Source organism: Orcinus orca, chromosome X (genome assembly GCF_937001465.1).
Source record: "Orcinus orca chromosome X, mOrcOrc1.1, whole genome shotgun sequence".
Lineage (NCBI taxonomy): Eukaryota > Metazoa > Chordata > Mammalia > Artiodactyla > Delphinidae > Orcinus > Orcinus orca.
Genome location: NC_064580.1, coordinates 47,013,142 through 47,028,195, shown reverse-complemented (window position 1 = coordinate 47,028,195; position 15,054 = coordinate 47,013,142). Strand labels below are relative to the sequence as shown.

General features: G+C 46.7%; 1 protein-coding gene and 1 long non-coding RNA gene across 4 annotated transcripts in view; one reads left to right on the top strand and one right to left on the bottom strand.

The window, feature by feature from the left end:
• The window catches only part of LOC125963005 (uncharacterized), a 406,444-nt gene that overhangs the window by 137,380 nt on the left and 254,010 nt on the right, over positions 1–15,054 (bottom strand). The gene's annotated exons all lie outside the window — the stretch shown is intronic.
• Positions 1–15,054, top strand: part of IQSEC2 (IQ motif and Sec7 domain ArfGEF 2) — a 76,097-nt gene that overhangs the window by 4,060 nt on the left and 56,983 nt on the right. The window lies entirely within an intron of this gene.

Below are 15,054 nucleotides of genomic sequence, written 5' to 3'. Positions count from 1 at the left end.
GCAATGCTTAGGTCTTTTTCCCTGGAATTGTCACCCCCACTCCCCATGGTTAGAGAAGAGCTCTGTTTTCGTTGTTGATCTTGGCCTGGCCCCCCCCTTTCCGTTCTGGCACCTGGAATGATTTACAGGCGTGCTGGGGGCCACTGCTGAGTCCTCCACGCTGAAGAGAGCTGCATTTCCCATGATTTTTGCCTGGGCCCAGCTCCGGCTCTGCCGTAGGCGGTGGTGGGCTGAAGCTGGTTTGGTGGTAACTCTTCATCCTCTGCACGCCCCCCCCCCCCGCCAGCAGGCTGGCTTGCGTTGGGGGACAGCAACCAGCAGGACTGGCCTGGTGTTCTCAGCAGCCAGGACAATGCGTGGTCTAGGCTCTAGGCACAGTTGCCGGGTTGTCTTGTGTGTGCGCTGGAGTGTCAGTGCGCTCCCCACAGGGGCTGAGGGCACTGGGAGGGAGGGAGGGAGCCCAGGGAGGGGCCCTGGGGAAGTCTGTCTCCTTTGGGGTATTGGGCACTTTTCCTGGGCGGGGGGTGGGGGTCTTTCCTTCTTCCCAGGAGGGAATACCATTGCCCTCCCTCCCCCCACTGTGTTGGGAGCATTATACTCACGTGGGAGGCAATGATAATGTCGAATTGAATGAGAATTAGAGGAATCTTGCTTCTCAGTCTAGATCTGGGGCGAGAATGGGGCTGTTGTCATCCACAAACATTTCTTGGCTGTGTGCACAGAGCAGGAGGGGCCCCCAGGCTGAGCAAACACCAGACTCTCTGCGCTTGAGAACCCTCCCACCCCCTTCCCTGACCAAAGACACAGGGGACCAAGCCTGACCCACTGTAGTGCCGGTGCTTAGGACAAAATGAGTAGGAAGGGCAGTGAGGAGTGGAGGCCAGGCCACTGGTCTAAGACCTGGGCAGGGGACTTTGAAGAGAGTGGGTGGAGGATGGAGGGGGAGGTGGGAGGAAGACCGGACCCAGGCTTGCCCTCTGCTACTCTTTCATCTATCTCACCTCTGCCTCTGGTGGCCTCTGAATTTGCTGGGAGCACAGGGGAGGCCTGGGGCATGGAGAAGGGGCCGCACATGTGCTGAGTGAGCCTCAGCCTTCTACGTGCCAGGCACCACCCTATGTGGCTTTATGTAACAATAGCTAACGTCTTTTTTTAACCTGCATTTACTGTGTGCCAAGCACTATTTGTTCTAAGTGCCTTCTGTGTATTAATTCATTCAATCGCCATATGAAACCTTTGATGTAGATACTGTTATTAAGTCCATTTCACAGATGAGGAAACCGAGGCCCAGAAAGGTTGGGTAACTTCCCCAAGGTCACTCAGTGAATAAGTAGCAGAACTGAGAAGGAGTTAGAAGGAGCCCAGGTGGCCAGGCTCCAGAGTCCATCCACAACGTTCTCACCCACCATTCCATGTTGCTTCTTATCTCATTTGCACAGAGTCCATACCAGGTGGATATTGGTATTATCCTCTTTTTTCAGACAGGGAAACGAGAGGTCAGAGAGGTGCGATGACCTGCCCAAGGTTACACAACTGCATGAGGCCCAGAACTATCTGGCTCCTGAGCCTTTGGTCCACCAATGCCTCCTGCAGGCGGGTGTGAAGACGGTAAAGATGCTCTGGATGTGGCTCTGGGCTTCCCCCAGCAGAGTTCCTGGGACCACTGCTTGAGTCAAGCTCCCTCTCCTGATAGCCTCTTGGATTTTGACCACAGTCTCCTAATCGATGCCCTCCTGCTCTTGTTCCCTCGGGCCCCTGATGAGGTACAGACAGACCAAGCTTTCTGTGGGGCTCCAGCAGTTTCCTGCTGTCTCTGCCTGCAGGAGAAGGTTCAGACTGCTTTGCCTGCCATGCATGGACCCTTTAGGATCTCACCTTTCTCCTCTCATCTTTTTATAGTCCCCCTCTCACAGACCGAGTTCCAGCCAGACTGGCCTGTGTGCCCCATTGTCAGCCCACTCAGCCTCCTGAGAGCCTCTGGGTCTTTGCTCATGTTGTTTGCTTCTCCTGGGCTGTTCCATCCAGTGCCCAGGCTGCATTCCACTGTTGTTGCCTCTCCCGTGTTTGTGCACAGGTCTATCCCTGACCCTTGAAATGAGCACTTTGCCCCCTTTTATACCTTTATTTGTTTACACCTCGTGTCATCTCTACTAGCTTGAGGGCTCCGTCAGATTAAGATTTCATACACATATATCATGTGCACGTTGTGTCAGTCCCTCTGCTAGGTGCTGTGGGTGTAACTGAAGGAGCTAGAAGCTTGGAAAAACATAGCACAGCACATAGTAGCTGCTCAGTAAATGTTGAGTAGACAAATGATTGTCAGATTAAGTCCCGGTGCACTAATGGCCAGGGGTGCCTAAGGTGTTCTTCCTTTCAGGACTCCTGTAGAGAGAGATGACTCAACTTCAGGGTTCTCTTGGCTTCTCTGTGGCTTTTCCCTCATGCTCCCTGGAGCTGTTTGGCCTCTGCCCTCTGTGTTCCTCCCACTCACCAGTCTCCCAGTTCATAGGATGTCAGGGTAGCAGAGTCAGATGAGACTTCAGAGACATTTAGGCCAATCTGCTCATCATTACCTGTCCCTCCCATGCCATGGCCATGTCATACCATGTTCTTCTCCCTTAATGCGGGATCTTCTGTCCTGAAAGGAGCAAAGAGGCCTGCATAGGACCTGTGTGCCCTCTGCCTCATCCAGTGGGAAATTACTTATTTACCCATCAAATCTTTATTGGGCTCTGACCCTGGGCTAGGCACGGCGTCTTGGAGTCAGAATAAGACACAGCCCTTCTAGCTCATTCTCTGCTATGTTCCCTGGCAGAAGAATCAACACTTGTCATGGGGAGGAATGAGGAGTAAATGACTTATTCCTCTGTTGTGGTAAGTCATTTAGGGCAAGATCATTTGCTAGTTACCCTCACTTCCTTGTGGTGTCAGATCTCTCTCCAGGCATCCATGTTGAAAAGCACTCACGCAAGGATGCCTGTTTTTTGTGTTGGCTGCACAGTGTGGCATGCGGGATGTTAGTTCCCCAACCAGGGATTGAACCCGTGCCCACCTGCATTGGGCGTGTAGAGTCTTAACCACTGGACCGCTGGGGAAGTCCCGGGACGCCTGTTCTTAAGCACTTAGGAGCTGCTCTCTGGGACCTTCGCATTTGGAGAAAAATGTGGTGCCGTGGGAAGGAGGAATTTCTGTGACTCTAGGCAAGTCACTTAACTTTCAGAACCTCCGTTTTCTCAAGTAGTCAATGGGGATAAAACTGTATTTTCTGATGGGTGCGATTCCTGTTGCCCGCCTCCCCCCAGCCCCACAAAAATATATCAGAAAGTTTCCTGGCTGCCAAGCACACCCAGCAAGGTCCTGATCAGGATGAAAAAACCAAGGGATAAGGGTGGAAAACAATATGTGAGGCTGCCCTGCCCTCTAGAGGTGGAGTGTAGCAGACAAAGCAACCCAGCCAAGATTGTCTCATCACATCCTTTTTAAAACAAACATGACAAGCCAGGGCTACACGACAGATCACGATGATTCCTCTAACATTTTAGAGGGAAATTTATCACAATTATCACCTGATATGTACCATTTCACTAATATCAAATGTATTTCTTTGTAGCTATGTGATGATACACACACACACACACACACACACATATATATATATATATATATATATATTTTAAGGGATAATAAGATTGCATATCTGGCTGGGCCTTGTGATTTTCTACTGGATTCCAGATGCAATATACTGCATTCACCTGAATAGAACCAATATTTTCCTCTATAGAACCACTTTAGAATTATTGTCATTATATCTGTGATTAAAAAGTACCTAATTTCTTCCTTCCCCCAAATTTCCTTACAAAACTGGGAGGCATGCCTCACAACTGTACATCTGATATGCTAGACAATTCATAAATGACCCATCTTGTCATGATTGTTGTGAGAATTCAGTGAGATGACAGAGAAGTGTTCAGCAGAGAGTGTGTGTTTACTTGGTGATAGGCATTTTTATTATTAATAATGATAATTTTGCAAAATTCCATGCCATGGAAGGGCAGGAGCGAGAGGTCATGTGCGAGCTCATCACATTTCTGAGAGATAGAGGGCCATCCAGTGAATATTGTGCACCTGGGATGTGCCACAGCTTGTGCTATTGCAGGCAGGGAGTTCCGTGATTAATAGCATATGCTTCTTGGCTTCAGGGAGCTCACAGTTGGGTGGAGAAGACAAATGTAACGTGGTGTCTTGTGTGCTATGCCAGAGGGGAGCACGGGAGGCCACGGGTGCCCAAAGGAGGGACATCTACCCAGACTGAGGTGATGCCTGATCTGAGGCTTGGAGGATGAGTAGGGGCTAGCTAGGTGAAGAAGGATGGCATGTGGGTCAGTGGGAATTGGGAACCAAAGGGAGGTCAAGACGGAGGGGACAGCACGAGCAAATGTACAGAAGTATGAGACCAGCAGGGTATGTGGAGGTGAGGAGGGGAACACTTTTACCAGGTCAGTACAAACTAGAGCACAAACAGGGAGGCAGGGAGGATCCAGAGAAGAGTCTGACAACTTGGCTGGTGCAGATCATGAGGACACTGGAGTAGCGGGATAAGGAGCTTTATTCTGTTGCAAATTGGGAACCAACATAGAGTTCTAAGCTGAGGGAAGAGGTGTGTATTGTAGAGTACGGGGTGACATGTTGAGAGCAGTGTATTGGAGAGATCCTACTACAGGGCAATTTGGAAGATAGACTGGAGGGCATTCAGTGATGAGGCTGTGCGACAGTCTAGATGAGAAGTGATAAGGCCTGAACTTGGGTGGTGGGAGTAGAGATAATCTACTGGGGGAGAAAGACAGTGGCAACACACTGATAAGTGCTGTGACAGAAGGGAGTGCAGCCACTCATGACCAGTAGGGTTTTAATAATATCAGCATGAACGTGAAGAACCTTCCAGCTGGAGGGACCCTTAAAAATCAGGATGTTCATTTTACAGATGAGAAGACTGAAGCCTAAAGAAAGGACTTGTAGGAGGCCACTCAACGTGTGAGCAGAAGAGCTCTGATTAGAAAAGTCACTCTAGTGTTAATGCCAGTGTTTAAAGCATCATTCCTTAAATGTGCTATTTTATGCCTTGAAATCCTGTGAAGGTTGTAGGGATCATTATCTTTGTCCTACAGATGAGAAAACCAGGCCTCCAGGAAGCTGGCTGATTTGCTGGGGAGGAAACGGTAAAGAGTATGCATCACCTAAGTAAAGGATCTCTTGCTTCAGTGGCAGACAGACCCTCTGCTCTGGTTCAGCCCCTCAGAAATCAGATCAGGTAGATTCATAGCTGGGGTCTGTGGTTTCCGTTTCTCCACCCAGGCCCAGCTTTCTTTTTGCTGCTTTCTGCCTTGCAGGTCCTCATTTAATGTAACTGAGGCAGCTCAGAGGCAGTTTCTGGCTTGACAGCAAGGCCTGTCATCCCCCTTTTTCTGTTTTCATGGAAGAGGGCGGGCCTGTGTCATCACTGTGTCCCCATTGCCTTAGGCAGGGTGTCTCTAGCCTGGGTGGCTTTGTTTTGAGGCCCCCGGTATGATACGTAAAGAATGAGCTTTGGAGACCGACAGACCTAAGTTTGAATCTCGGCTCTGCCCCAACCAACTGGATGACCTCAGCTAGGTCATTTTACCTTCTCTGAGCTTTAGTTTCCTCATCTGTAAAATGGGATGACAATGCCCATCTCTCAGGATTGACCAAGATCATTTGAATGGCATTCCCTGATATTTGTAGGTGCTCAATAAATAGTCATTTCCGGGGGAAGAAAAGCAATGACATAATTCATGATTGTGCCAAAACATATGCTCTTATACCTCATTTCATAATCATGATATTACCTAGGATTCTTCAGTTTTTATAGGAGATAAGTCATCCAGATCTGGATAGCACATCATTACAATAGGACAGCTTGAAGTTTAATAAAACAAAAACAAAACAAATCAAAAACAGTCATTTCCTTCTCCTTCATGAAATCTCCCATGGACAATGGACAATGACTTGAAGAATTCAGTGCTCGGCAAAGGTTTGCTTCCCCTGAAAACTGGTATATTTCCTCCTTCCTAATATGAGGCTGTCATGGCTCATTGTATCTTGCTTTCTGCCTCAGCTACCAGTTAATTTGAAGTACAGCTCTAGCATCTTTGTTGATCTCTTTTTCTGAGCTCTTATTTTCTAGTTCAATTTTTATTCTTTCCTTATCTGTGTTATTAGAGTAAGCCACCTCAAATCCTTTGTGACTCAGGCAGGTATAAATAACTAATGGGTGTAAATAGTTGAATGAATGGAAGGCTGGTGAGGCTGGACTGGTGATGGTGGGGTTTGAAGACGACCAGAGGGTGGTACAGGCTGGGGCACCTGAGAAGGCATCTGTAACGGATGATTATGATACTGTGAGGAGTCGAGGGGTTAGTTAGGAAAGAGTCGGTCCTTCACTGGCGTGTCTTGCTTCTGCTCTAGAAAGAAGCATGGATTTTGGAGAACAAGACTTCGCATCACCTAGAGTCATCAACCTCCCCATTTTATATGGACCGTGTGAGAGACTGAGGTCCAAAGAAAGAGGAGGGACTTGTTTTGAAAAATTAAATCAAAGCAGTACATATACATAACTTATTTATTTATTTAAAAAAATACTTATTTATATAGGCTGCGCCAGGTCTTAGTTGCACCACTCGGGACCTTAGTTGTGGCATGTGGACTTCTTAGTTGCGGCATGCGAACTCTTAGTTGTGGCATGCATGTGGGATCTAGTTCCATGACCAGGGATCAAACCTGGGCCCCCTGCATTGGGAGCGCACAGAGTCTTACCCACCGGACCACCAAGGAAGTCCCCATATACATAATTTTAAAAGGGCAAATAGTACACAAGGACATGCATACTAGTAAGCCAATGTCTCCCTGCCCCCCACTTCCCAGCCCCCAGAGGTGACCACTTTTACCATTGAGGCTTTCTGGTGGTGACTTCGTATCTCCAAATAAACATCCTTTGTCGGTTATTTCTTCATTTATCAACTTTAAACATCATCTATTGACTTCTTTCTACTATGACAAGTGAGAATTTAGCTTGTTTACAACACTTGACTCTTTTTTCCCCCTTCCAAACTTTAATAATTATATTACTATTTTGGTTCCTCTATTAGTTACCTTTGTACTTTGCTAGATACTACTTAGACTGTAATTTCTTATTCCATCAATTTTCCACAGTATCTCTTGACCACTCAGTTTGTAAGATATAGTTATTAGTGCCCCATCCTTCCCTCCATCTCTCCTCCACCTTTCCACCTCCCACTTTCTGTGTTCTGTACTTTTGCATCCAGCAAGGTTGACTACATTTGCATTCTGTTATGTAACAATAATTAGGTCTTCAGTGCTTTTCTGGACAGATTGACTTTAAAAGTTGACCACCAATACACGGTGTTTATGTGATTATGACTATGTCATATTATTAATTGCAGGGCTAAATAGTGTACTATAATTACACCTCACTTCCCACAGGTCCACTGTCCCAACCTCTGTACTCCCAGGAAAATTTTCCTAGCATCAAGATCAAATGAATTTTCGTTTCTTATGCTCTACGAATTGCTCAAAGTCATGCCGCTTGTTACTTTGTTTCATATTTGGATCAGGACTTTCCACCTTATCGATTTATTTATTTATTTATGTACTTACTTAAACTTACTGTTGTGTGGTGTTCCTTGAAACCACAGGATAATCATAGCACATCTTCTGGGGACATTTTATTTGAAAATTTTTTAGGAGGGGGATTTTTTTAAAAACTTCATACTGAAATATGTATACAGAAAAGTGCTCATATCACATGGTCAAGTTTCCACAAGCCAAACACACCTATAAAACCAACACTCAGCTCAAGGTCTGTTTTTCATTAACCCTACCTGGTACTCAGTGAGTCCTTTCAACTTGATGCACCTTGTCTTTTCTTACATAATTTCTTTGGTAGTTTCCTGCCCTTCATTTTCTCTGTTTTCTCTTTCTGGAATGTCTGTTAATTGGATGTTGAACTTCCTGGATTGATCCTCTACGCTGCTCACCTTTTCTCTCATATTTTCTATTTTATAGTTTGTGAATGAGTTGATACAAAGTGAGATGTCTGTATATCCAGCTGACTTGTCCACTTGCTGGCTTTATTTTAGGTGAGCCGCCGGGGAGCTGGCAGTTGTAATGGGTGCCCCCCAAATGCCAGAATGAAAAGCACTTTATTCTGGGAGCACCAACATGCCACTAGGTGCCCTGAGTAATCCCAGATAGTTTAATTCCTTTGATATTTTGCCTAGGGATGAAAGCCAGGCAGCTTGTGTTTTGGATCTGGGAGTTGTCAGTGGGGGCACAGGGAAGGATTTCATGTACTTACCTTCAGTTTATCCCCCCGTTTTCAGCCCCTGATTGCTCCTACCCTCCCCTGTACCTACCATCTTCAAGTCTGGACTCTCTCTGGGCCTCTGCTGGCCTGACTGGCTCCCTCTCCAGCTGCAACCCCCTGAGTGGCGTTGCTGGCTCTCCTTCAACTGTGAACACTCTTCTCTTTGTTTTTCGCTCCCAGAAATTGGTTGAAATCTCTCACCCATTGATATCACCCTCTCCCATCCTCTTCACTGTTATGATTTCTTACCTTATTTTATTCCTTCACATTCTTTTCAGCAGGGTCCTGACAGAAGAGAGAGATAAAGATTTATGCTCTTGAGGTCCAAACTAAGGCTAAAGCTACTTTTAAAAAGTGGTTGTTTTGCTTTCTCAATCCAGATTGAGAATGGAAATTATTAGTCAACCCCCAAAATACCCAACCCTGTATGGCCTCATTTTGGCATGTGTTGCCTCTGGCTCCAGCCCTGTCATAAGCCTTCCTGTGGCAGCCTCCTGAGTACCCCTTTTCCTCAACCTCTGCCATCTAGACCATGCAATCAAGAGAGCCCTCAGCTGAGGGACTGGAGACCTGGGTTCTGACCCCCATCCTGCCACTGCCTTCCTCTGAACCCCCGGGCTAGTCCCTCCACCTCTCAGGGTGCCCTCACTGTGACTTGAGAGGGTCTGGGTCTGCTGTAAGCTATGCTTTGGCAGGATTGGGTGGGTGCTTGGAGAACAGCCTAGCCTCCTTTGCTTAGGCAGTGGGAGCAGGTGGGCCAGAGATGGGCCCCAAGCACACAGGAGGGGGCTTTGAGGCTGAGCTGAGGCTTCTGCAATAGCAGGCTGCTCTTGCTGCTTCCCCTTCCGCCCACTCTCTCTGCCATCATGGCTGAACCTCCATCCTTCTGCCGCCAGCAGAGGGAAGCAAGAAGGGAGGGCTGGAGAGCCAGTTCCATTTTTCTTCTCTCTCTCTCTCTTTTTGTGATAGTGCTGAGCTGCTTTGGGCTGCAGTACCTGTGCCTAACCCCACCTTCCCTTTTTGGTGCCCCGCCTTCCATCCTTGAATGATTGTCTCTTCCAGAAGCACCCCCTGAATGCTCATGGTGTGGAGGGGAGTTTGGAGCCAGTTGAGGGAGAGAGGTCAAGCTGTGGGGGATGAAGTGCTGCCTAGCTCTGGCATGACAGAAGGAAGCCACAGCTGTAGCAGTGAAAAGCATTGGCTTTGGAATCATACAAACCTAGACTTGAGTCTCGGCTCCACTACTTATTAGCCGTGTGACTCTAGGTAAATCACGTTGCTACTCTGAGCCCCAGTTCTCACATCTATACAATGAGAAGAATAATAATGACCTTGCACAGCTGTTATGAAGATAACACAAGTCCTGGGCCATTGTAGGTGCTTAATAATCACTTTATTCTTTTTGGATTATTAGAAGGCAGAGATGCTAAGGACCAAATAAAGCTCGCTTTAGTGATTGAAAGGGGCGGGAGGTTAGGAAGGCAGCATTTGACCTTGTCACTGCTTGGTTCGAGACCCCCAGGGGCTTCCTGGCAATTATACAATGAGGTTCACACTCTTGCCTGGTGTTCAGTGCTGTTTTTGTTGTAGTCTCTGCCTGTCTTTCTTTTCTTTAAAATAAAAATGTGAAGCGATACTTGCCTCTTTATTTTCTGAAAAAGAAATTTGAAAAGTGATAGACAGATATTTCCTCTGATGCAGCAATCTTTATCATCATCATCATCGTCATTGTCATCCCAGGACTTTTCAATGAGTAGTGGTAACAAAGGACTAGAGGAAGAGTAATCATCAACAGAAAGATAACTAGCAACTGAAACCACCATGGGCTTTCATTTCGTTTCCCCACCACGATCTTGGCCTGTGGATCATGTGGATCCATTCAATATCATGTGAAAAATGCTGAAAATGGTTACATTATCCAACAAGGTTTCTGATTTGTTCTGTGGTTCATCTAGTTTTTCTTCTCTTTAATTAACCTTTTAAGATTTTTTTGCATGTCACTATTACCTCATCCACATGACTTCTATACTTGCCTATTTGTCATTTCTAGGTCTGATTCTTGGCTCAGATGGCCCCTTAGAAAGGAGTCTTCCCTCCACCTGAATTATCTTTCAAAAGGTTTTAACTTTGGCCTTTCACATCATCATGATTTAGGTGGTAGTTGAACTTGGGAGGCATCTTTGCCTCTCCCCTAGTGCTTTTCCACTTCCTGGCTGTCACAAGTTGGTTTTCACACCACCTGTGGTCTAGGGAAGCTCTCGCATGCTCCTTTGGGTCAGGCCACAGCCCCGCTCACCTTTCAATTAAATTTAGTTTTTATTTATTTATTTTTCATTGGGGTATAGTTGTTTTACAATGTTGTGTTAATTTCTACTGTGCAGCGAAGTGGAGTTCCCTGTGCTCTATAGCACGTTCTTATTAGTTATGTATTTTATACAATATTATACATATTAGTCAATCCAAATCTCCCAATTCATCCCCCTGCCCCCCCCGCCCTCCCCCCTCCCGCTTTCCCCACTCATCTTTCTAGCCACTCTGTTCCCTTCCTGACCTGCATTCAAGTTGTACTGAAGTATCTAGGATACCCTCGGCAAAGTGGACTTCTTTATGGGTCCATGCCTATATTCTGGCTGTTCTCTTGGCCAAGAATACCTTTTACCCCTGTCTACATGGCAGATATCTACTCGACTGTTGAGGAACATCTTCAGTCTCTCACTGATACAGGCACTTGGAAACAGTGAACAAAACAGACCTCTCTCCTGCTGAGCTGACATTCTAGTGTGTGAATGTAGGGAGTGGGGAAAGAAAAGAAACAAATAAACAAGAATATACAAAAATATGTCAAATAGTGGTAAGTGCTATGGAGAAAAATAAAGCTGGGCAGGAGGATGGGAGTGCAGAAGTCTGGTCAATCCTACCATAGCCAATATTTGCACACCCATTAATAAAAGCAGCCGTTTCTCATTTAAGCATTTTCTAATGTTATTACATACTCATTACAACCATAATCCTTCCAACAACTTTATCAGGTTAGTGCTATTATTTTCTTTATCATATTGGTGAGCAAACTGTGCCTTAGAGATGTAAATCACATAGTTAGGAGGGGCAGAGCTGGGATTCAAACCTGGGCCTGTCTGACCCAAAGCCTGTGCTCATAACCTCTAAGCCATTGTGCCCCCAGCAAGCCTCACAACAACTCTCTGAGATTGGAATTATTATACCTATTTTATAGTTGGGGAAGCTGAGGTTCAGAGAGGGGAATGGACTCATCCATGGTTGCACAGCAAATAAATGGATTTGAACCTAGATCTGTCTAACACTCAAGGTAGGCCCTTCTACCAACCTTGAGGCCTAGGGACCTACGGACCTGCCTGCCTCTATGTTTGTGCAGCCCATGCAAGGTACCAGTTGAGGCCATTGGCCCTTCCCCCTTCTCTTCCCACCTGTAGTTCATATGGAGCTTTGAGATGTGTATGGATACCCCAGCCCACATCCAAACCCTGTCTATTTTCCCTTCCCATTGACCACCCACTGGGCCTAGCAGATGGACCTGGATAATAAGACCACACAATTCCTGCAAGTAAGCTCAAGAAATATGGACAGAGAATTCTGGGTTCCAGGTACCTGAGTGCAGTCTAGAAGGGAGAGGGCCAGAGATCCTGATGGGCATATTCTCTTGGCCCCACAGACCCTTTACCTCACAGAGAGAGGCCTCTGAAGTGTGATGTCCAGTGTAGGGTAAACCTTCTGTTTCCCAGTACAGCCTATGATATTGCAATTTGTAAAAAGCTGGGCTCTGTGATCCTCCTCCTTTGGCTTCCTGAACTAGGTCCTGCTTTGCAGTGGGGGTGGGGGCTGCAGTGGGGCTGGGGTTCCATGGGCCTGGGCCTTCCGGGTCTCTGGCCAGTGAAGAACGGAGCCTTTCCAGCAAGTGCCGCTAGAAGTGTACACAGACCCTTGGGTCCCCTTCACAATATTTTGTTCATAAGTATCTCAGGATACTTCATTTCTTAGGAAATTTTTAAAAGTATACACTTAATGCATTCTTCCATTCGAAAATTTATAAAAACTTAGAAAAGTAGAGGAGAAAAACATTACCCATAATTACAACACACAGAGGCAGCTACTCTGAACATTTGATGTATTTCCCTGTTCTCTGCATTCTTTTCATCTGATTGAAATAATACAGCACATACAATTTTTTCTTGCTTTGTTCGTTTGAACATTTCCCCATGTAATTGCATATTCTTCAGAAGCATCATTTTTAATGGCAACTGATATACCATAATGTACTTAACCATCCTCTCAACATGCTGGGCCTATTTTTTTCACTGGTTTTTATTTATTTGTTTGTTTGTTTGTTTATTTATGGCCGCGCTGGGTCTCTGCTGCTGCCTGCGGGCTTTCTGTAGTTGCAGCGAGCGGGGCCACTGTTCATTGCGGCGCACAGGCTTCTCATTGCGGCGGCTTCTCCTGTTGCTGAGCCTGGGCTCTAGGCACACGGGCTTCAGTAGTTGTGGCACGCGGGCTCAGTAGTTGTGGCTCGCGGGCTGTAGAGCGCAGGCTCAGTAGTTGTGGCGCATGGGCTTAGTTGCTCCACAGCATGTGGGATCTTCCCGGACCAGGGCTCAAACCTGTGTCCCCTGCATTGGCAGGTGGATTCTTAACCACTGTGCTACCAGGGAAGTCCTTCACAGGTTTAAATCATGCTGCAGTAGGCATCTTTGCACATACAGCTTTTAGGGAACTTAGAGCTTTTAGGGAACTGGCCTTGTATAAGAACAATTGTATTCCGCTTATTTCCCTTTCTAGATGGTCCCTCTGGCTGGGTCTGATTCATACGTATAGTCATTCATTTATTAATTCAATCCATCATCACTTTTTTATTTTTTTTTTTGCGGTACGCGGGCCTCTCACTGCTGTGGCCTCTCCTGTTGCGGAGCACAGGCTCCGGACGCGCAGGCTCAGCGGCCATGGCTCACGGGCCCAGCCGCTCTGCGGTATGTGGGATCTTCCCGGACCAGGGCACGAACCCGTGTCCCCTGCATCGGCAGGCGGACTCTCAACCACTGCGCCACCAGGGAAGCCCATCATCACATATTTACTGTGTACCCCTGTGGACCAGACCCTGGGAACTGGGGGCACAGGCATGACTAAGACGTGGCCCCAGACTGCCAGGAGGCCTCAGTCTGCAGGGAGAATCAGGCATGGAAACGGACACTTTCAAAACAGTTTGATCAGAGCTGTGATGGAGGCAAGAAAAGGAGCCTGTGGGAGAACAGAGGAGGGGCTCCTCATCCAACTTAGGGACATTAAGATAAGCTTCCTGGAGGAGGTCTTGCCTAAATGAGTCACGGAGGATGAATAAGAGTTGGCTGGAATACGAAGGGGAACTTCCTGTTAAACACAACTAATTGAGTAAACTTCTTTATCTCTGCTGCTTCCCCAAATCCCACTGAAATATGAGTAAAGGAATAAAAAAGGTAGAAACACAAGGTCTGGGGTGCTGACCAGAAGTAAACTATTCCACCCAGCAAGCCCCAGGAATCAGAGGTCCCATGAAGCACAGAAGGCAGGATGAGGCATGGAACTGCAGAAAGCAAGGAGAATATTGAAAGTCTGTGAACAGACCCTCTTGGCCCCTCCCCGACCCCTTTCAGTCGGGACACCCCTCCCCAGCTCCATCTCTATAGATGGAGGGTGATTCTTTGGAGAAATTGAAGTTAGGAGCCTCCAGGCTTGGGGACACCAGGCACAGTGGAGGATGGGGGTGAAACAGGGCTGCAAGCAAAGGGATCTGTACCCTAAAGCAGTGGAACCCCAGCCTCCTTCCACTTGCCTACTTCCAGAACACCAAAGTCAGGAGCACATGAGACAGAAAAAGATTCTTCTCTGGGGAAACTGAAAGGCCCCAGACAGAGCCCTCCAAAAGATGACATGTGGGAGTCCTCCAACAAAAGAACAGGCTCTCAGCCCATAAACTCTGTAGTGAAGCCCATCACCTGGCCAGCTCCATCTACACACAGAGCTTCCCGTCATGGGAACTGATCGCCGGGGCTCACCAGCCAAGGATCCTTAAGGTAGGTATATTTCATTTTATGTAAATTAAACCTCAGTGTAACTGGCATTAAAAAAAAACAAGCCTTAGGTAGCCAGAGATGATCAGATAGTACAAGGGTACTTGAGGAAGCCCATCAACCTGCAAGAATGACCCAAAAAGCAAACAAACAAACAAACCAAAAAACTTGGAAGCAACAGAGGTAATGAAGGGAGGGGAAGAAACCTGGGAAATTTAAGATAGTGAGAGCCAACATAAAGATTTCAAGAGAAGGATTAGAAAATAAAGTTGAAGAAATATCCTAGGAAGCAGAATAACAAGGCAAAGAGATGGACAACAGAAGAGAAAAGATGAGAACACGGGAGGATCAGTTGAGGAACTGCAACATCCAACAATAGGAGTTCCAGAAATAGAGAATGGAGGAAACAGCAGAAAGGAAAGGATCAAAGACGTGATACAAGAACAAGTCCAGAACTAAAGGAATGAATATCCCACCGAGTAACCAGCAACATAAATGATTAAAGAAAAACCCCACCAAGTTATGCCACAGCGCAATTTCAGAATACCAGGGATAAAGAGAGGATCCTAAAAGCTT